The sequence below is a fragment of the Ambystoma mexicanum genome, chromosome 2q (genome assembly GCF_040938575.1).
Source record: "Ambystoma mexicanum isolate Mex_15411 chromosome 2q, UKY_AmexF1_1, whole genome shotgun sequence".
Taxonomy (NCBI): Eukaryota; Metazoa; Chordata; class Amphibia; order Caudata; family Ambystomatidae; genus Ambystoma; species Ambystoma mexicanum.
Window position 1 is genome coordinate 420,232,500 of NC_090924.1, and position 21,836 is coordinate 420,254,335.

The following is a 21,836-nucleotide window of genomic DNA, read 5'->3' on the forward strand; positions in this document are numbered from 1 at the left end:
AATGGTTTTACTTATCTTCCAAGGTGATCAAATGCTTAGCCAGCTCTCTCTTTTGTGGGAGCATTGAATGTGTGGCTTTGATAGATTCATGTGTTCAGCATGGTCAGGGTCAGATAAAAGTTCACAGTACTCTTCTTACAAAGGTGAAGTGTGCATTTTATGATTTTTGTTTTTACTCATTTGCTAAGCTGCTTTCTTCTTTTTTGTTTTTATTTCCACAGTTGCCTGATCTATCTCTTACTCAGGATTTCTTAGATTTCTAATAAATTCTTTGCGAACCATTAGATTTGGTCATTTTCTTTGATGTATATTCTTTGATTATTTTAATTTAGGATCTTGCCTGAGATTGGTTTTCATTTTACACTGCCTTATTTTCTTTTTCCTTGTGAGTAAAATCTCATAATCTTTCCCTTCTGTGGGATCATCTTCTTTCCAGGTTGAATCTCTCACCTCAATCTTATCCATATCTGTTGATGTATCAGTCGCAGCTTCAGTCATTTTTGTTAAAAATGTTGCTGTGGAATACATTCTGGACTTATTGGGAGCAGCAGAATGCATCTTATCAGCAATTTGTAAGGTACTTATATCCTCTGATTCATTTACTTTTTGTCCAGTTGGAGTATCTGGAATAACTTCACACTTTCCTTCTCCGTCCATATCTCTGAGGTCTCTAAAAAGTCCAACTTCCTACTGCACCTCGTCAGAGGTACTCTGCCTTTCCTCTCCTTCCCTCAGAAGCTCACTGTCTCCCAAGCTCTGGTTTTCTCTAGGTTGGACTATTTTAACAGCATCTTTCTAAATCTACCGGCCTCTACCCTCCGCCCTCTGCAACTTATCCAGAACAGGACTGCGAGACTTGTCCTTGGCCTCAAGCCCTGGGATTCTATCTCTCCAGCTCTGAAATCTCTCCATTGGCTCCCAGTGGATGCAATGATTAAATTCAAAACCCTCTGCATTGTCCACAAGGCTTTCTGGGGCCTGGGTCCAAAATACCTTCAGCTATCCCTACACAAATACCTCCCCTCTCGAGCTCTTTGCTCCTCTACCTCTAACTCCCTCCGCGTCAATCGTTTTTCAAATAAATTAGCTGGGTGTAGATCTCTATCTTTGGCTGGGGCCTCCCTCTGGAACAGCCTCCCTGCCACTCTAAAGCTTGAGGAGAACCATCTCCGGTTCTAGAAGCACCGCAAGACCTTCCTCTTTGCTTCTGCCTTGCCCCCCCTCTCCCCTGCTGATCTGCTCTCTCTTGGCACTGTGCACCTGGCCACCCTCTGTCCCCTGGGCCCAGGTACCTACTCACCCTGCCACCCTCCTGCACTGCCTCCTGGCCACCCCTTGTACTGGGGATTGTATCTGTACCCATACAGCCCCCCCTTTTTGTTACTTCTTTTTCTGCACTTATCAGACTTACCCAGTCTGCTACCTTAAACACAGCACTTGCCACTTGCTGGCTGAACTACCACTGTTTATTGCCTCCATTTTCTATTTATTGTATTTATTATTATGTATCTGCTCTTCTCTGCTCCTTACTTTCCACTCTCCCCTTCCATGCACTTTTTCCCTTTTCCCTTTCCCATGCACTTGCTTGTTCTCAATGTCACTGGGCCTAGTAAGATCGTTGTTTTGTTGTGTTGTTTCTCCCCTATTCCCCTCCCTTGCCTAGTCGCCCTCTGAAACACATGTGTATGAGCGCGGTACAAATAAAATATCATATCATATCATAACTGTCGTAGTCTCGGTAGCTGATGTTTGCGTTTCCTTAGGGAATATCCTTGTCAATTTTATCTTGAGGGATCTTTAACCCACTTAAGAATTTCCCTTACAGCTTCAAGGTTCAGTTTTTTGTTTGCCCCCACTTCAGCCATTTGTTCACAAAGCAGTTTTTGTAAAAGAGATTCAGAAGTGCCCTCTCTGGCTAGGCGTTTTTCCAATATGTTGACAAAGGTCTCAATATGAATCAACTTAGAGTGCCTCATGGCCAACATGGTGGCTTGATCTTTATAGCTCTCATTGATCGTCTAATTCAATTTCATGAAGAGGGCAAGCATAATCATTAGTGCTGATATCAAGCTACATTGTGCAGAAAAGGAATTCAGGTACTCTTGAATGCTAATCTATGCTTCCTTTCTGGGCATAAACTTATTCCCATATGTCGTGGGGTGAGGGCATTGCCGATGGTATAATGATGAGGAAGAGTCAGAGTCCAACTAACTGGAAGCACGCCGAGATCTAGCAGACCATATTTTCTTGCTGTTGGATTCTTTTCTGGGGCCTTGTGTGTACTGATTTTGTGAAACTGGCGACTGAGCATCCAAGGAGGTGGTATTTTTAACAGGCCTGAAGGGCGTGGCACATTGTTGGTTCTTTTCAATTAGTAAGGAAATGGAAGCAATGTCCTTATTTGGCATGCGTTCTCTGAATTCAGATCTACATCTGACTTTGCTGGTATTGTGATTGATTGAACCACTTCTGTGTTTATTCGTCTATCAGGAACTCGATTTTTCTTGAACGCATCTTCTTTTTTGTGCCATGTTTAGGGTTGATAATTGTGTTTCAGTATTTTTGTTGTTTTCGTTTTCCACCTTCCCCATCGTATGGCACTCTTGAGACATGGACTCCACCTTGTTCTCTAGCAGAAACAATGTAATTGCACTTGAGGTGGCTAGTGCTTCTAATAGAGGTTCAACCTCCAAATGGACTCGGTCCAAGGGGTCAATGAAAAACCAATTCGAAGTTCTCTCTGTGTTTCTTTTTGATACTATTTCTTTATCATCCAGAGGAGTTCCTTTATTGATGGATGTCAGGCTTTTGATCTTTGGTCCAAAAAAGCGACGCCATTGTTGACTGAACCAACTTCTTGTAAATGGGCCCCTGAATCAACGTGTATTATGTCTGATTGCAATTGAGGCAGCACTGCACCAATTCGGTGCACAATGACAACCATTCTAACTTGTCTTTGTGTAGAGTCGAGCAGCAAGGGAGCTACTAGAACTTTCTCATTATTATACCCGATATGACTTGTAAAGATCGCGTCCGACCCTGGAGGAATAGTGGAGGACAGGGAACAGTCTGGAGGTGAGAGTAAGGTCGGGAGCAGAGTTGGGGGGATTCAGAGGATTTGGGTGTTATCGATATTCTATCGACAGCATCTTTCTCTCCTTTTTGAAATGGAACAATTGCTTCAGATATAACAGATGTCCTTTATCCCCCTTGTTCAGAATCTCTCCCTCCGAATGGGTTTGGAATGCAGTAAGAGGTTGCCACTCCCTCCCTCACATTTTCCATGCTCACCTGGTCTTCTTGCAGTAACTTGGTTGCAAATAGGGGGACTTGCCTTCTGGTCTTCTACATAGTCTTGCCTTCTGGTCTTCTACATAGTCTTGCAGGGGACAGTTTAAGGGACAATTGGCCATGTTAACGTATTTGACAGTATGAGACTTCCTGTATGTAGATAGCTGTATAAAAGAGACACAAATGATGGATAACATAAAATGTAAAAGTAAGGTGCTGAAGTACACATTATCAGGCCCAAATATTGAGATGCAGAGATGCCCAACAAAAATGAGATATTGCTTCAACAACCATCAATTGCATATAAAAGGGCATGTATTCTCCTTGAGAGAATGGGTTGACGGTATAATGGGGTACCGGTTAGAAGCAATACTATCCGCATCTGTAGAGTTGATAAGGAATGAAGATAAAGTATGCCGTCAAGAGTGGAAGGAAACTGACAAGTATCTAACATGGGTGGAAGATGAAGCAGGACCGATCACTAAAATATGTGAGCCAACTTTATGCTTTAGGAATAATGGGTAAGTGAAAGTTTGGGAAAAAATGAAGGATGCAGATGCATCATGGATTTACCAGGTATGAGAATTGGCACAGCTGTACTCATGGACCACTATTGGGCCTGTGATACAAGAGCTGTTATGCAGCTTCCGACCCAATCGGGAGGCGATGTTCAATAGTGATATTGAATGCACAAGACCAATGCTGCATACAATGAGATACCAGATGAGCATACATTGTTTAGTAAAACAACAATGTTCTTTAAATCTTTTCTTTTGCCTGCCTTTTGCCTGCCTTGCATATGGCAGTTAATGCCCAGTGGATCCAAAGAACAAGGTGGGAGCTGTTACAAACTATTTATGCTACAGTAAAAGGCTTTAATGTCATCAAGGAGGAATTAAGAGCAGTCAGGCTGATGATCTCACAGAACAGATATGTTCTGGACCTCCTCAGAGTTATGGAGGGAGTGGTGTATGCAAAGAAAGTCCCAAGGTCTTATGGACCCTCAAACAATGAGGAGAATGGGACCTTGGCAGAGACCATATACTCCTTGCAAGAGCTACACAATAAAACTGAAGAGGAAGTGAATGAGATTCAGGATCATAGCTGGTTCAGTTATCTAATTTCATGGGTGCCTACCTGGTTGACAAACGCCGTCAAAATACAATTTTGGTATTGGTCCTGACAGCTTTTTGAGTCCTGAGAATAGCAACAAGCCAAAAAGAGCTGGTAAGAAGGCACTCCAAATGTCAATAACAGTAAATGTGGGTGACAATGTAAATCAGTACACTCAAACTGATGATGAGGACTACGACCACATGCTTCCACTAGGTCATCCATTTGGACCAGGTGGGGCACTGTTTGCATGCCCAGTAGATGTCCACAGCTACACTGAGCACAGAATGAAATGTGGCGAGGATGGAGATGCTGGTTTATGATGTGTGGCCCTGCAGAATACATAGCATGAGAAGGTAGCTTGGTGGGGTATAGTGCGATGGGAAAAAATGAAGAAGTGGCCGATGACTCCACCAGAGTGAGGAGTGTAAGGGTACAGATAAACAGTTACGTACCAACTTCTACCCCCAGTACCCACCAGAACTGAACAGTTGAAAATGATACAAGCTGAGACAGCCTTGCTCCATTCCAGAATAAAAAAGGTGAAGAGAAAACATGCACTAAGGTAGCTTAAATGACATTAGTGTAGGAACTAAAACTAGATTAAACGGAGCACAGCTTGTTGACACCAGGACAGGGAGGAGCTAGGTTCAAGCATACAAAAGAGAGGGACTTCTACACTGCTAGAAAGAGATTAAAATGCATGCAGGGATAGATGCAGCCTACATGTACAGGGAAATCAACAAATGGCAGAAAATGCATTATATTCCAGTAAAATACAGCAGTAAATGTCAGCATGAAGAGTACATGTGATACGGCCAGTGCCCCATCTTTAAAAATTGCAACTGAACAGCAAGACAGGCTTTAGAAAATAAACTAGGTCTCAAATGGGTCATGAAGCAACCAAATCTCAGAAGCCTGAAGAACACACAGCTGTTCTTCAAGAAGGAATGTCAAAGATGCAGGAAGGAAAAAAGGAGTTTTGCACAGGAACGGCAAAGACAGAAAACTGGTGGCAGGCTGGCGAGTGTTCGACCATTACATTTAATCAGTTGCATTGCAAGGCAGACCCACTTTTGATGTCAAGGTACACACATGAGCAAGTAAAAAAGAGCCTACTTGCACAATGATGGATTCCTCAAGTAGTCAGCCAGGCAAGAAGAGCTAGCTAAAATCAGAATAAACCCAAGGTTTGAAAGTTGAAACACGAGCCAGTAGCATGTGATTCAAAGCAGCCATTAGTTACAAGGAGACAGGAATGAGATAATACACCTGAAAGGGGGTGCCTCAAAGAGAAACATCCAAGGACATCCTTGGATCTTCACAGACATGGTGCTGGGATAATGAGAGCTGTTGTTCAATTCCAAATAACAGCGGTGCACTGATCTCTCTGTCCCATTTTGAAACTCCATATTTTATAACACCCTTTCAATACTGAAGGTTGCCCATACTGCTTGCTAACCAATAAATACCCATGCTTACCTCACATTAGTGCCAACCAATTAAACTTGGTGAACTATAACATAGAGGCTCTCCAATCTTGACTAGTGCAATTATCTGACGTATATGGAACTTAATAGTGTGAGCCAATGAATCACAAATCACCACTTCATAAACTGTTGTCATCTATGGACAGCCTGAGTGAAAGTTTGCCTGTCAATCCTGTGTTCCCCCAACTTGTGTTGATTGGGAAAAAAGGCTATGTTTACCTTGGATCCAGCATACTACATCCTCTGTGTTTCCTCTTTTATTGGCAAATTCCAGATCAAGGGCTTTGTCAATTTTGGGCCCTGGTGTACACAAATATATATATCCTTTTAAGTTTGCATGTTCCACACTTTCCACCCCACCAATCAAGCATGGAAATCAAGAAGAACAGTGAATGGGAAAACCAATAATTTTCTCTGTTTTTTTCAATAGCGCAGGGTGTGCTTTTTCAAATGCACTTTGTTGTCAATAAACCTATCATTTTGAAATGTCATAGAAAACAGTAGTTGGGTCTCATTTGGGAATCCCTGAAATTTCAAAGGTTATAAAAAAGAAATGTATTTTGGGAAACCATTTTTAATTAATGCTGTTAAATTCAATTGCTTGACAAAGCACATTCACTGGAGCTAAACAGATAATTTAAAAGACAAAAAAGATCATAGGCTTGATTTGTAGATTTATTTTGTTTAGGGACATATGGTTTTTATAATTACTCCTACCTGGGGGAGACGCTAGACTGCCAGGACAAAGAGGACAGAAGAAAATCTCCCTCTCTCCCGGCCTACATTAGAAAATCCTACTTTTATCCTTAATCCCACTAGGCTCCATTTGTATGCAGTGTGTCTGAAACTTAAAGCTTCAATTGAGGGCATTAGATGAGGCTACTCTGCATGACCTGTAAGGTTGACCACTGTGACATAATGACTACTGCTCTGAAGTGAAAAGGGATGTGTAATGGCTAAACTGTCCACTCAGCCCCGCAATGCTACTAGACCAGCAGTGATACCAACCAAGGTAAGACAGACAGCAGGCTAACAGGTGTTGCTTCTTTGCCATTTGTTGTAATGTGGACTGAGGGCAAGGAGGGGTGTGAGGTGATAGTCAGCGTTGGATGGTCCATAATGGGTAAGGGGCACCGACCCACCAGAGCCCTCACCCATCATGGAGAAGCAGCTTCAATCCAAGAGAGCGGCCTTGGGTGCTTGTTGCAACAGAGGGGGAGCACTTTGACGGGGTGAACTGTCAAACACAAACAAAGTTTCCCTTGGAAGTTCAGTTCCCCAGCCATGCTTGCTCAATGAGCCATGCAAGGCCATGGGTGTTTTGCTTCACCAGCCTTAAACAGCCTATTGGGAATGCTGGCTAGGGAGCTGCATGTTTGTATGTGTGACTAGGCCCACTAGAGCATACTAAAAACCTCTTCCAAGCTAGGACAGTGGGGGGGGGAATACTCAACCAATCCTGGGAGCAAGGAAGAGTCAGAAGACTCTTCTGAACGCCACAGGTCCCAAGAGACTAGGCCCTCACATTCTGCCAACCATTCCCAAGCTCACAGAATCCGGGAGAGTCTAGAAGATCAGACAGCCACCTCTGGTAGCAGTGCCTCTGAGTCTGAGGATGAGTGGACCAGGGTGACCAGAACTAAAAAGGCTAACAAAGTCAAGAGAGCTTTACTCAAGGGTCCCCTAAAGCAAATAAAAGCTATTAGGAGCGTTATCACACCCTACCACAAAAATTCCAAATATTCGGTTTGGGAGCACCTTGAATTATTTGAGCAGATGATGAAGAATTTCCACCTGAAGGACGGCCAAAGCTGTATTCAGTATGTAAAGTGGACATTTTCACCTGAGTACTCCAGCTTCTTTGCGTGGCTGGAGGATCAGAACCATTCTAGATGGTCCACCTATAGGGCGGCCATCTTGAAACATGTTTCTATTCATAGAAACCTTCAAGAGGCCCGCAAGGCAGCCTACAACCTACAATGTGGGAAAGACCAGGCCCCACAAGAATTTGTCCAGGAATTGAAAGGCGCCTTTGCGCAGACCACTAGAAGGGTGAACACTGACAGTAAGGAATTTGTGAACACCTTCTTTCATGCTTTCCCTAAATACATTATGACCCAGCTAGTGAGGGACTTTCATGAGAAAAGATCACTAGACTGGGTCATTGAACAAGCAGCGCGCATCTATGAGGTGCAGAAGCCACTAGAAAGTAAAAATATTAGCAAAAGCCCCAAACTAACCAACACCCCTGCTGCTGCTAAGGTGGCGGAGGTGAAGGTTGCACCCATTTTAGATCTGGAGATAGGGGTCCTAAAAACCTTCCCGCGCAGAATCTGACCAACCCCAGACCCAGAAGGCCCTTGGGCCAATCCCAAACAGGAAGTCAGGGAGGTAACCCCACAAATGGGACCCCTAATCTCCCCTGACTATATAGCCTAGGCTCTAAGGGCAATAGACCAATCCTGGGCTATGTGTAGACTCCCCCAGCCCAAGGGGGAGATCCAACCAGACAGAAGGGAACTTCCCTCCTCACTTTCCTCAGGAGGGCAGTCATCCCCCAAGTGCCAGACCAAATTTCTTTCCCCTGTACCTGCCAAACTTCAACCCCCAAAACAACCCATCCTTCTTTCCCCACTTTCCTGAGCCCAGACAGCCCAATCCGGGAGACGGGAGGCCAAGGGTGGAGGGGTACCCAAACTATCATAACCAGGGGTATTGTGCAAGAAGGGATAGTTACCCTTCCTGTGATCAACCCAGGGTAGACCAGAGGATCCCGTACCAGCCAGAGTGTGTGTCCCAACTGGAGCGCCAGGTTCAGAACATGGCACAGGATCTGGGTTGCATGCTGAGGGCTCAACAGAATCCTCAGATGAGCATGGCGGCTCAGAACTCCTCCTGATGCTCCAGAACAATGACAGGCGAAGAACCCCGACAGCCCACCGGTTCCCAGGAAGGATGCACAGGGGGAAGAGGGGTGTAAAGCCTTAGAGGAAGCTTCCTTCCCCACTTTTGGAAAGCCCCTGGAAACCCAGGAACCGGAACCAAAATCTCCTGCCACCGAAAGTCTGCAACCCAAGGAACAGAGGGTGGGTAGGAGAAATAAAGAGCCGAAAAAGGCCCATTTTATGGAGGAGGTGCAAATCTTCCAGTTTGAAGGAGAGGGGTCTTTAGAGGATCCTGGGAAAAGGATCTTCTCCTTCAGGGATGGGGGAACTCCTCCCAAAGAAAAATGGGTTTCAAAAGATCCCAATCCAGACTGGGTAGATGTGGGGACGAGTTAAAACCGCCCATCATCAAACCTCAGAATGACCAGCACGAGAATCCCCTTGTTCAAACCCATTCGGGTGACTGCCTCCAAAAATGGGGGGGAGCCCAGAATCAGAACCAGGGGAGTCCAAAATTTCCCCCATATCTAGCTGTCACCTTTTTCTTACAGGTTCCCAAGATCCCAAACAAAACCCATCCCACATCACCTCTCTGTCAGGATCCAAAGCAAAGAAATTAACCCACCAATTGGCCACAAATGAGCATTTTCTTTGCTCCCTTGAGGAAAAGGAGGGAAGATTTTATACCCCGGTCCAACAACAGGGGCAATGTACAATTTTGGCACTGGTGGACACTGGATCCCAAGCCACCCTTCTGTCAAAAAGGGCCTTTGACCATCTGAATTCGGGAAGGGGGGAGAAATACCAAATTCCTCTCACCCCTCTTCCTGGACAACTTCAGAACTTTGATGGGATGGAAATTCCTGTCGAGGGGACTGCAGATTTAGACATTAAAATTGGGCGACACAAGGTGAAGCACCCAGTCATAGTGGTGACTCCAGAGGGCACACCATGTTTACTAGGTAATGACATCCTGCATAGATTGCCTCCCCTCATAGATTGTGTGAACAAGGTCCTCTGGACCCAGACTAACCGACCAATAAAATTGAAACAGAGTGTCAGCCATGTTAGTTTAAATGGTACATGCCACATGGTTGAACAAAAACCTGACCAAGTTGAATTCCACTTCCAGAATGACCAAATCCCAGACGTGACAGTAATTACAGTAGGACAACAAACTGGTGATGGGGGTCCTCTCTATTTCTGAAAATCAACCCTCCTTCCAGTCTTAGGTGGCATTCCACACTGGAAGGAAACACTCTGAAATTCTACACAAATTCACAATCAGAAAATCCCATTCCTATAGTCCAAAAAGATGAAAAATCAGCTCAAAGCTTGGCTGATATTCAGAAAATTGGAGAGCAGTTGTTCATCCCTATTCAGTTAAATGAGGGGAAGGACTCTGTTCTCGCCCGAGTATGTGTGAGCAACCGTAAGAGCTTCATCAGCGAGGCCATGTTCCGCAAACTCCCAACATGGTAAGGAAGATGTGACCTGTGACTTCAGGAGGGATGAGGTGATCTTTCAAGTCCACAAGGACTGCCTTCCCCATCTGAAGCCATTAGTCCAAGTCAATACCCTGACCAGTGACTTCTCCACCCAGCTGGAGGAGGCCGCTGAGATAGCCAAACCAGAAGTCTTTCCGGGCTTCAGACAGATGCTTGAAGAGCATGTCAACCTAGCTGATGCCTGCGATACTCTGGAGCTAAAGAAATACTTTTTCTTAGATGTTCAAGATCTCTTTGTGGTGGACTTGTATGACTGTGGTCGCACCGACATCCACACAACAACAATTCCCACAGGCCCTGGCATGACTCCAGTGTTTGTGAAGCAATATTTCTTGCTTCTCGCATCAATGGAGTCCCTTACTGAAATAATTAAGAACCTTGAGTCCCGTGGGATGATTCGTCCAGTCCACAGCACCTTCAATAATCCGGTGCTGGGGATTTTGAAACCTAACGGCCATTGAAGACTCTGTGCTGACCTAAGGGAGCTCAACAAACGGGTCCACATTTCCCGATGGCCTCTTCCCTAAATTGACCAAGGGCTGGCCCAGATCCAGGGGTCAAATATATTCACTGCCATTGACCTGACCAATGGGTACTGGACTGTACCTGTCAGTAGGGAGGACAAATACAAGCTGGCCTTTGCCTTCGGGGGGCAGCAGTACATTTGGACCCAGACTCCCTTTGGATAGATCAACTCTGGCAATTAATTTAACATCTTTCTGCATAAAGCCATGCCCGACTTGGGTGAAAGGGGTAACCTGGCCTATGTAGACAATGTTCTAGTCAAAAGCTCAACTGTGGAGGAACACATAGTGGAAGCAATCCAGAAAATAAAAGACCCCACAACTCTGCGGGAACAAGGAGCCTCATTGGACTAACTAATTACAGGAGAAAGTTCATTGAGAATTACGCAGAGATCACAAGACCCCTGATCCATCTTTTGAAGGGGGGGTCAAGTGGGAGTGGGGTCCAGAACAAGCCGAGGTAGTAAGACAACTCAAAAGAAGCCTCTCACAAGCGCCTTGCCTAGCTAACCCGGTCAAAAACAAGGAGTTCTTCTTGGAGACATGGCTCTCAAATACATGCTTGACTGCAGTATTATATCAAAAGCATGACAAGGTCAATAAAGTAATCTCCTATGCAACGATTGTGAGAAGGCACTCCTGGCAACGGTGTGGGCATTGAAGAATTACCGCCCGTTTATCCAGGGGGAACACATCATAGTGGAGACTCCACACCACCTTTGCAATATCTTCTAAATGGCAGAAACCGGGCCAGAAATGTGAGTAATTCCCACATTACTAAATGTATTCTGTCAATGCAAGGCTTTCCTGTGAAGGTCAGATATGGCCAAAACAAGAAGAGTCCATTCGTGCAAGGTCTGGATGACTTGCATGATTGTGCCAGAGAAAACTGTCTTGAGGACGAAAGTCTTAAAATCAAGGACAACATGGAGGCATACCTTAATTCCCCACACAAAGTCTATGAAGAAGACCAGTGTAAGGGAATGCCCACTGTCTAATTGGATGGGTGCCCCTACCATGTTGACAACAACGGGGAAAAGGAACTTGTGCCGGCATAGGGAATGCATTGGTGAATGATGCCCCAGAACCCTCCGCTGGGTACAAAATCGGTCCCCTAAGTAGTCAAGTGGCAGAGCTGATGGCTGTGCATCAAAGCATCCTCACTGCTGTCCCACACCAACTCCACAAACTGGTCATAATCACAGACACAGATTATGTACGGAACGGGTTTGTGGAGCACCTGGTTAACTGGAAAACCAGAGGCATGCTATGTGCTAATAATAAACCTTTGAAACATGGAAAATGAATACAAAATATTGATGATCTGGTCACCTCGAATGGGATGACCATCTACTGGAAAAAGATCAAGGGTCATTCTAAAGTAGAGGGACCAGACAAAACTGGAAATGATCTAGCTGATCAGCTGGCCAAAACCGAAGTAGATCCAAGGGGATCTACTTGAGATTGAGGACCTGTTGGGGGAAATCCAGGTCACTGCAATCACTAGATCCCAGACAAATGCTCACAATGAACTCTCAACTGCACAATGGAGTAGGAGACCCTAGATGCTGATTTGATTATGTCTCAAAAAGGAGATCCAATAATTGGTAAGTTTTATCAACACATTGAGGACCCTGAGAACTTTCCCCTGACGGAAACCGATTACATTGGGAAAGAGGACCTCAGAGTGTTGATGAAATGTCCAAAAATTTTCTGAATCCAAGACGGTTTGTTGGTGAGGAGATCCATAGCTGGCCATGACCAGTGGGTGGTCCCTACCTCATTCCGAAGCCTGATGCTAAGTCACACGCATGATGCGGCCACAGCCGGTCATTGAGGGTTTCATAAAACATTAGAAATCTTGCGAGAGGTTGTATACAGGCCACACATGGGGCAGGACCTCGACCAATACTTGAAGTTGTGTCTTGTGTGTGCACAATTTCAGCCAACATCACTCATACACCATGCTCCCCTCCAAAAGAGGGGGTGACACTGCCTTGGTCAGATTTACAAGTTGATTTTATCAGGCCTGTGATTCGCTCCTCTACGGGGAACAAGTACATGTTGACCCTGACATGCTTGTTCACTAAATGGGTGGAATGTCTCCTGGCCCCAAATTGCAAGGCAGAAACAGCAGCTGCCCTGATGATCAATCACATCTTCTCGTGTTTTGGACTACCCCAAAGGATTGAGTCAGACTGAGGTAGTCGCTTCACTAGCGAAGTGATGACAAAGATGTGGGAGATAATTGGGGTCAAAAATAAAATACACATTGGCCACCGGCAGTCCTCTAGTGGTGGAGTTGAGAAATACAACAAAACTATTGTGAGCATATTAAAAAAGTTTGTGGCAGATTCTTGGCCAAGTTGGGACATTTGATTACCCCTTGTCCTGATGGCCATCAGATCTACCCCTTCTTCTGCAACAAAAATGTCTCAGTTTGAGCTGATAACTGGATGAAGGATGGTGCTACCCCAGCATCTGCTCTAGAGAACCCAAGAGCAGACCTTGATAAATGCCTCCACAACTCATGAGTATGTTGAGAATCTGAGAACACCTTCAACATGCTTTTGCCTATGCTCAGCGGAATCTAGAAAGATCTGCAGACAGTATGAAGGGCCACTATGATCTTAAGACAACTAGAAAAGAATATCAAGTAGGAGACCGGGTCTACTTGTACAATTTCCAAAGGAACCAAGCCAAAGAGTGCAAATTCCCCCCAAGTTGGCGGGTTCCTTTTGAAATTGTGGACAGAATCTCACCAGTCACCTTCAGAATCTGCATCCTCAAGGGCAGTTTGGCAGAGGGGGAAGATAAGTGGGTCCACATAAACCAGCTGAACAGTTGCCATCCCAGGCATACTTTGTGGCAAATAGAGGAGCCAACCGGAAACCCAGAGGGGAAAATTCTGGCAACCTAGAAGAATCCACCTGTTCAAACCATTAGTAATTACAGGCGGCGAATATTGTAAATTGTATTCAACTGCCCCACTACACCCTCAGGGAGTAGTACTGGGGAATGTCCATAACCATGCTCTGTTCTGTCTCCTAGCATTGGAACTAAGAAATTCTAATTACCAAGGAGGACCACTCGGGGACCAGGCGGAAAGACCCAAGGAGCCCGGAGTATCGCTCCATACTCCCAAACAGAACCGGCAAGGAGAGCGTGTCCCTCCAGCACTGACGGGAGAAGCAACTGACTTTCGCCACATGGACAGAAAAAAAAGAACATCAAAATCTCCCGACTTCCCCTTGACGGGCAGTCAAACTCAAGTCGGGAGGGGGGCTCTGTGGAATGCATTGACCCACTTTTGCTCTGCTATGCTACATCACTCCATTATGATGGTGGGACCAGAAACAGCAAAATGGCCTCAAAATCTTTGTTCGCCCCAAAACCCCTGAAAATCATGCTTTTCAACGCACAAAAAGATGGCAGCCTAATCTACCATGCATGTTGTCAGTGATGGAACAGATCTCTCACAACTGAAAGGTGTCACTGGGCTCCACAACAATTGAAAGTGGAGTGCAGAAGGAAAAAACAGTGTTTTGCTAAAGGAAACTCCAAATATTGCTTTAAATTACTTTTTCTTTGTTGCTGAAACTTCAGAATGCGGGTACAGAACACATTCAAATATTCAAAATTCTTGCTGGGTGCTACAATTCACTTAGATTAATAAACCATTGTGAATTTACAAGGTCATGAAAAGCTGAGAACATAAAGAGATTTCCACAGCAAAAGTGGCCTGTCTGTGGATCTGTCAAAAATCTCTGTGCAGCAGAGGGCTGCTGTGATGACAGCTGTCAGGGGCCCGCCTCATTAAACTTTAACATGTATAAACTGAAAATCAAATGTTTGCAATCCAAGAGGCCTGTACTGATAGTAACCCATATTGTAATTGTTTTGGTTCCATGGTTTAAAATCTTGAATGAGAATTCTATCTGTTATTGGATGCAACAAGTTTGTTTTGTGCTAAGGAAAAAGGGCACAACATTTAACAATTAATTTAAACCTGGCTGAAAGCTGCAGAACTTGAATAACAGGTTTTTCTCACAGAAGTAAGGTATTTCCCCCAAGAAGGAAATCACGGAAAAGTGTTAATTACAGGGTAGGAAAGAACCTGGTCTACAGAGGCAAAAAGAACAATGGCAAGCTGCAGAGCAGGAAATTCGAAGTGTGAAGACAGTTGTAAATGGCCTCTGCAAGTAACAAACTTGGAGGATGGCTCCTGGGCTTCCAGGGAGAGACCAAGGGGTGGAGCCTAACAACCTTTTGTTGCTTAACATGGACAAAGAACATATTCTAAAAAGACGGATAACTTACTGTTTAAAATTGTGAAAAATATAAAAAATAACAGTGTGTTAATTTATTTGCTGGCTGTACGGGTGAAGAGGCACCAGAACTGTGTGACATGTTCTGGACAGCAATGGCAAGAAATATGATTTTACGCAAAATGTATTTCCGCTAGAAGTGTGAAACTTCATAAACTTATTCCCATTTTAAGCACGCACATTTGTAGAAATTTGCTTAAAAATTGGACATTGTGTTCCTAGTGAAAAGGGCAAAATACTGTGAAAAGCGGAGACAAGATCCCACAGCTACGGGGTTTTGAGGAATAGCTGCTATGTAAAATATGTAATCTGTATATGTGATTTTTATAGAGGTTGCACATGTGTAAATATGTATTGTGCCAAAAGTAGACTTTGTGTTCCAGGGGTTAGGGGTGGATTCTCAGCCTCATAGAAATGCTCCATAAAATGACACTCTGTTTCTCTCCTCCTATCAAGGCAGAGAGTAGACTCTGACCCAATCACCTTTCAAAGGGGCAAGCTAGGCTAAACAAGCCCCCACGCCCCTTTTTGATGTCACTTCATAGCATACATAGAGACAGTTCACCACACATAAAAACAGACAGATTCACTCACTATCCTGATGCTGGCAGAGCACCCTGCTGCTGAACTCTACATCTTCCTTGCTCCAGACTCCAGAAACTTGGCAAAGCAAAAGGTCCACTGCATAGCTGAACCATTCTCAGCTAGGCCTCAAATTCCAGAACAGAACCCCACAGGCCTAAGGGGAATAAATATAATACAGATGGGCTGTGCTGTTACTGCCTGCCTGCTGAAAATAAATATCCTCAGAACCAAGAAGGGCAGATCCGATCCAGTCCTGTGCCGTGCTGTGAACAGTGTGCCTTGCAGATCCGATCCATTCCTGTGCCGTGCTATGACCAGAGCGCCTTGCTGACACTTGCCGAGTCTGATGTGCCAAGCCACCTTTCCTCAACCAGATCCAATCCCAGACCAAAACTGACAGTCCCATTTAAAGGTTTATCCAGTGAGTATAAATAGGAAGAATGGTGTCACTAGCATATGTACTTTGCATAGTCTTAGCCCTATCTTAGACCCACCCTATCTTGTATTCAGAAACTGTATTGTTAGGAGTATATTTACATTATCTGAACCCTCTATCCAACCATCTTATCTTTCCACCAGAACTAGTATTGTTAAAACTATCTCTGCGCTGATCCTTTTCTCTTCTGTAGAAGGTGAGTTTCCTTAGCAAACAGTCACCCTGATCAAAGTGACTGTGTTCCTGTGTGGTATTCATTTTGTTCATAGTCATCCTCTAGTGTAAGAAACCCATTTGTCATTTTAAAAGCGCATTCCTGTTTTCCATTATTGCGCCTATCTCGAAAAAAATGACCTCTACTAAAACATCTGTAACTCCCTCCGTTTTTGCGATAGAAACAAGATTTCAACTTCTGCTTGTCGCTAACATCCATATCTATCCACCGCATTCCAAATCAATGTGATTCTCCCATTATCGCAAGTGAAAGTTTGCCATGATTTTTAGTTTTGGGAAATTTTTACACATGTAAAACAGCTTCTAATTGCTTCCGACTTGAATTTTAAGATTTCAACTGTTTTCTTTGGATTACCTCATTGCTTGTGTTTGTGTGCAACTACCCAAAGCGGCTCCAATAAGAATTTATAACAATTTCAACAATTTTGACCATATTTGGTGTTTTTGCCCAGTCCATTCTAAAGATAACTTTAAAAGCCATTTTGACAGCTTGACAGTCAATTCCGTTTTCTCTTGTGTTTGAAAAGGGGAAAGTGGGATTGGTATTCTGTCTGATTTTGCCATTCCTTAATACCTGCTCTCTTTTCCTATCCCTTTGCATTACTTTTTGGGGGTTAAGGGACTTGCAGGGGAAACCTTTAACCACAGTGCTATCTGATCTGAATCCACACAAAAGTATTATTTTCTGTGCTGAATTGTTTTGCTCAATACTTACTCCTTGTGTATTAAATATATTATTCAGTGTTACATCACCCCATTGGTGATTGTTGTGTACCTATTAAAACATATTGTGATTCAATTTTAAATACATAAATAAATATTTACCTTTGCAAACCAGCCTGATTCCTGGTTCAGTGTGACCGGGGGGGGGAGGGTTCCAGGAGAAGGGCGTGATGTGAGTGGTATATCGTTCAGAATAAAGAACTTTTAGACAAAAATAAATAAGGATTTCAGTTGTGCACTTCATGCTAGGCATTGACTTGGGTGTCGGATTGAAATCACTTACAACTGACAATATGGGCAGCCAGTCTAGCCTTTCTTACTGTGGCATGGCTTCTATGTCTGGGCATCTATGATAAACCAAGCATGGTATGTGTTATTACTTGGCTACACTATTGTGGCAAAAGTCTGACCCTTTTTATTGTAAAATTAAGTGTTTTGTTGGATATTCATGATAAACCAAGCATGATATGTGTTACATGAATTTTGAAGCAGCCAGTCGTGCCCTTTTTTACTGTGGCATCTTTTTTTTCTTATTCTGGCATCTATGATAAAGTAAGCATGATATCTGCTACTTGGCTTGACTGACATTTTGGGGCAGCCAGTCTAGCCCTTTCTTATTGTGGAATTCTGTTTTATTCTGGCATCTATGATAAAGTAAGCATGATATGTGCTACTTGGCTTGACCAACACTTTGGGGTAGCCAGTCTAGCCCTGTGGCATGTATTTTTATTCTAGACGCCTATGATTACCAATCATGGTATGTGTTATTACTTGGCTAGACTAGAATTATTTGATAAGCAGTTTAGACCTTTTTACTGTGAAATGAAGTGTTTTACTGGGTATTTATGATAAACTAATCATGATATGTGTTACTTGGCTAGACTTGTATTTTGGGGCAGCCAGTCTTGTATTTTGGGGCAGCCAGTTTTACCCTTTTTTGCTGTGGCATGATATGTGTTACATGAATTTTGAAGCAGTCTTGCCCTTTTTTTACTGTGGCATGTTTTTTTTTTATTCTGGCATCTATGATAAAGTATGCATGTTATCTGCTACTTGGCTTGACTGGCATTTTAAGGCAGGCAGTCTAGCCCTTTCTTACTGTGGCATGCATTTTTATTCCGGGCATCTATGAAACAGCAAACACGTGAAGCGTTATTATATGTCTAGACTGCACGACATTGTACAGCAAGTTAGTACATGTGTTCTTATTGTGTCATGGAATTTAAAAAGGCAAAGTCAGCAGGAATATGTTCTTCCGTGTGCTTACTGCAATTTAATGGCAGAGCCAGTGTGGACATGTTTTCTTATAGTAGCATTACTGTCATTATGTCTCTCCCAACCCTTTAACTTTCACTGTTCTTTCTGCTTGATTCTCCCATGATTTCAATCTGATTCGCATTGCCTCTTAAAACCCTTTGCTAACATCTGAATCCAATTGGAAAGTCACATTTTGCTGTTTTTGCTTTAGGTTTAAAAGTCAAATTTTGCTGTTTTTGCTTTGGGTTTGAAAGTCAATTTTTGCTGTTTTTGCTTTAGGTTTAAAAGTCAAATTTTGCTGTCCATTGCTAACTTCTCTTTACTTTGCTTGTAAATTGTTGCCTTTCTGTAACTTGTCGTCCCAGTGACTTCATCGGTCTTTCCTTCTATACCTACCTGCCTTACTCCCTCTACCCCCTTGTTTCTACCCCCTTTCCTCACTCCCACTCCTATGGTGCTTTCTGTTTCTCCTATCTTTTCCAACTGCTTCTCCATTGACTATCCTTCCCTTCTCACTAAGTCTGGTAGGAAGAAGCTCAAAAAAGATATCACCTTGGTTGGCCTACAACCCTGGTCTTCCTATCGCAGACACCTACTCCAGCACTTCATCCAGGCAGACCCTCACTGGCATCCTCTTTGTCGTTCCTTTGCCAGATCTATGGACTCTTCATATGATTTCTGTGCTCTGTCAGTCCCGTTAATGGTGGCACTCACTGGGAAGGTCTCATGGCTTCCTTCGACTCCTCTAAAGTCATCATTAATGTCTATTCTAATGACACCTTCATGGTCCAAAGCCCTCAGGCCAGCCTCCTCCTCTTTGATAGGTGTTTCCCTTGCCTTATCAATTTCCTTTCATCTCCTGCTGCACCCTCCTCTCCCCCCTTGGCTACCTTGCCCTCTCTATCCTCATCCTTTGCCCCACCTAGGGCTCCTTCTCCTCTGCAGGTTGTACCTCTGATCTGTACCCCTCCCCGGAAGGTTTTTAAGGCTGACAACCTTCTTCATCTTGCCACTCTCAACTCTTGCTCTGTTGTCAAACACTCCTCTGACATCTGCCACCTCCTTGAAGAACTTGACCTCGATGTCCTTGGTCTTACTGAGACATGGTTCACGGCCAGCTCTGTCACAAGCTTTGACACTCTCCTCCCTGATGGCTACAAGATCCTCTCTTCACCCAGATCCTCCCGGTCCGGTAGGGGTGAAGCCCTGATCTTTTCTGAGTGGATTCTTGCCTCTATCATTCCCACTCTGACCTACTCCTCCTTTGAATGCCTTGTCTGCAGGCTCTCTCTCTCTCTCCTAGCCATTCTCTTACCCTGGCTACTATCTACTGGCCTCCTGGTCAAATCACCTTATTTCTCTCTGAGTGGGTGGACCTCTCCTCCTCCTTCTTGACGTCTACCACTCAACTCCTCCTCCTCGGTGACCTAAATATCCATCTTAACTCTCCTTGTTCCTCCTCTGTACTCTTCCGTGACCTCTGCGACTCCCTTTCCCTTTCTATCCTCCCCTCTGGACAGACTCACTCTGCAGGGCACACACTTAATGTCTTGATCTCCTCTGACCTCCCCCTATCCATCACTCTTCCACTCCTCTCTCCTGGAGTGATCAATCCCTCCTCTTCTCTCATCTCTCCCTCTCCTTCCCAATGCCAAGCCTACCCCAACACTGCCACCAACCTTCTTGGACATCTGGCCCATGAAGCTTGTGTCAGTTGAGGCTTTCGCCACCACCTTCTCCCCCCCCACCTTCAGCTGACTTATATCCTGACACAGCCCTGTCTCTGCTTTACTCTTCTATTTCTGATATGCTTGCCCCTGTCATAAGGATCCGTTTGAAGTCCAAAGCCAAGTGCAATTCAAGATATGACTCTGACCTAGCTACACCTAAACGTAAGAGCAGGGCGGCTGAGAAGAAATGGAGGGCTTCTTCTTCATCCTCTGACAAACTGGCCTGTCACCTGCTCCAAGGGCAATACCGACTCTGTCCTCACCAAGAAGAGAGCCCACATTCAGGCCCATGTCTCTGCGGCATCTAACAACTCGGCCGAACTCTTTAAAATCTGCAAGGAGTTGGCCAACACTGTAGCAGTCTCTACCTCTCCTGTTGCCTCCCAGGTTCTTTGCAGTGCCCTTGCCTCGCACTTTATCTCAATAACCCAGGACATCCTGTCCACCTTCTTCTCCACTATTCTTCCTCTCCCCTCTTGTTCTGTGCATGCTGACACTCCATCAGCCACCCCCCACCATCTTTCTCGTCACTTCCTCTTTTCTCACCTGACGAGGTCGCTAGACAAGTCCGATCTATGAAAGCCTTGCCAAACAGGTTCATCCCTGTTCCTCTAAAACCATCAAGGACCACATTGATACCCTCGATGTGGCCCTTGATTTATGAGACCTCTTCTTTGCCTCAGGAGACTTTTGCTCTCTCTGAAGCATTCCCTTCTGCATCCGCTTCTCAAGAAACCCGCAGCTGATCCTTCCTGTGTGGCTAACTATCGCACAATTTAATTTACTCCCTTTCTGGGCAAACTCCTGGAAAAGCTGGCCATCTCTCAGCTGAACCTGCATTCTGATTCTGTTGACTGTCTCTTCGACCATAAGTCTGGCTTTAGAGTTGCCAGAGCACGGAAACTGCTCTGCTGAACATCATATTCAATCTCTCTTCTGCCTTTGACACGGTCAACCATGCCATCCTCCTCAACCATCTTCATGACAGCCTGGGTATCACTGATCAGGCTCGGGCCTGGCTGACCTCGTTCCTCTCTGATCGACTCTCCCAGTTCCAAATTGGGTCCTTCCTAACATCTATCTCCCTTTCTACCTGTAGTGTTCCCCAGGGGTCTAACCTCTCGCCCTGGCATTTCAACCAATACCTGGCAATTCTTGCCCACTGCATTGCCATTTACTGCTCCAATTTCCAATGCTATGCTAATGCCACTCAACTCATTTTCTGGCTTCCCTCGGCCACCTCCTCTCCTTCTCTCATCTCTGATTGCCTAACTGCCATTCAAGATTGGTATTCTGCCAATGATCTTTGTCTGAATGCCAGTAAGACAGAGATCCTCCTCATCGGTACACCTTCACCCTGCTTTCCCCCCACTCTCTGGCCGGCTTCACTTGGGCCTCCTCCTACCCCCAACTGCGAGGCCAAGGATCTCAGGGTCATCTTTGACTCCACACTTTCTTTCTCTGCCCACATCTCTGATGTCTCTAAACAGTCAAACTTTCTACTGCATCTCCCCAGAAGTACTCTGCCTTTCCTCTCCTTCTCCCAGATGCTCACTGTCACCCAAGCCCTGGTTCTCTCTAGGTTGGACTATTGTAACAGGCTTTCCTACTAAAAATACCTGACTCTATTCTCTGCCCTTTGCAACTAATCCAGAACAGGGCTGCAAGACTTGTCCTGGACCTCAAGCCCTGGGATCGTATCTCTCCAGCCCTGAATTCTCTCCATTGTCTC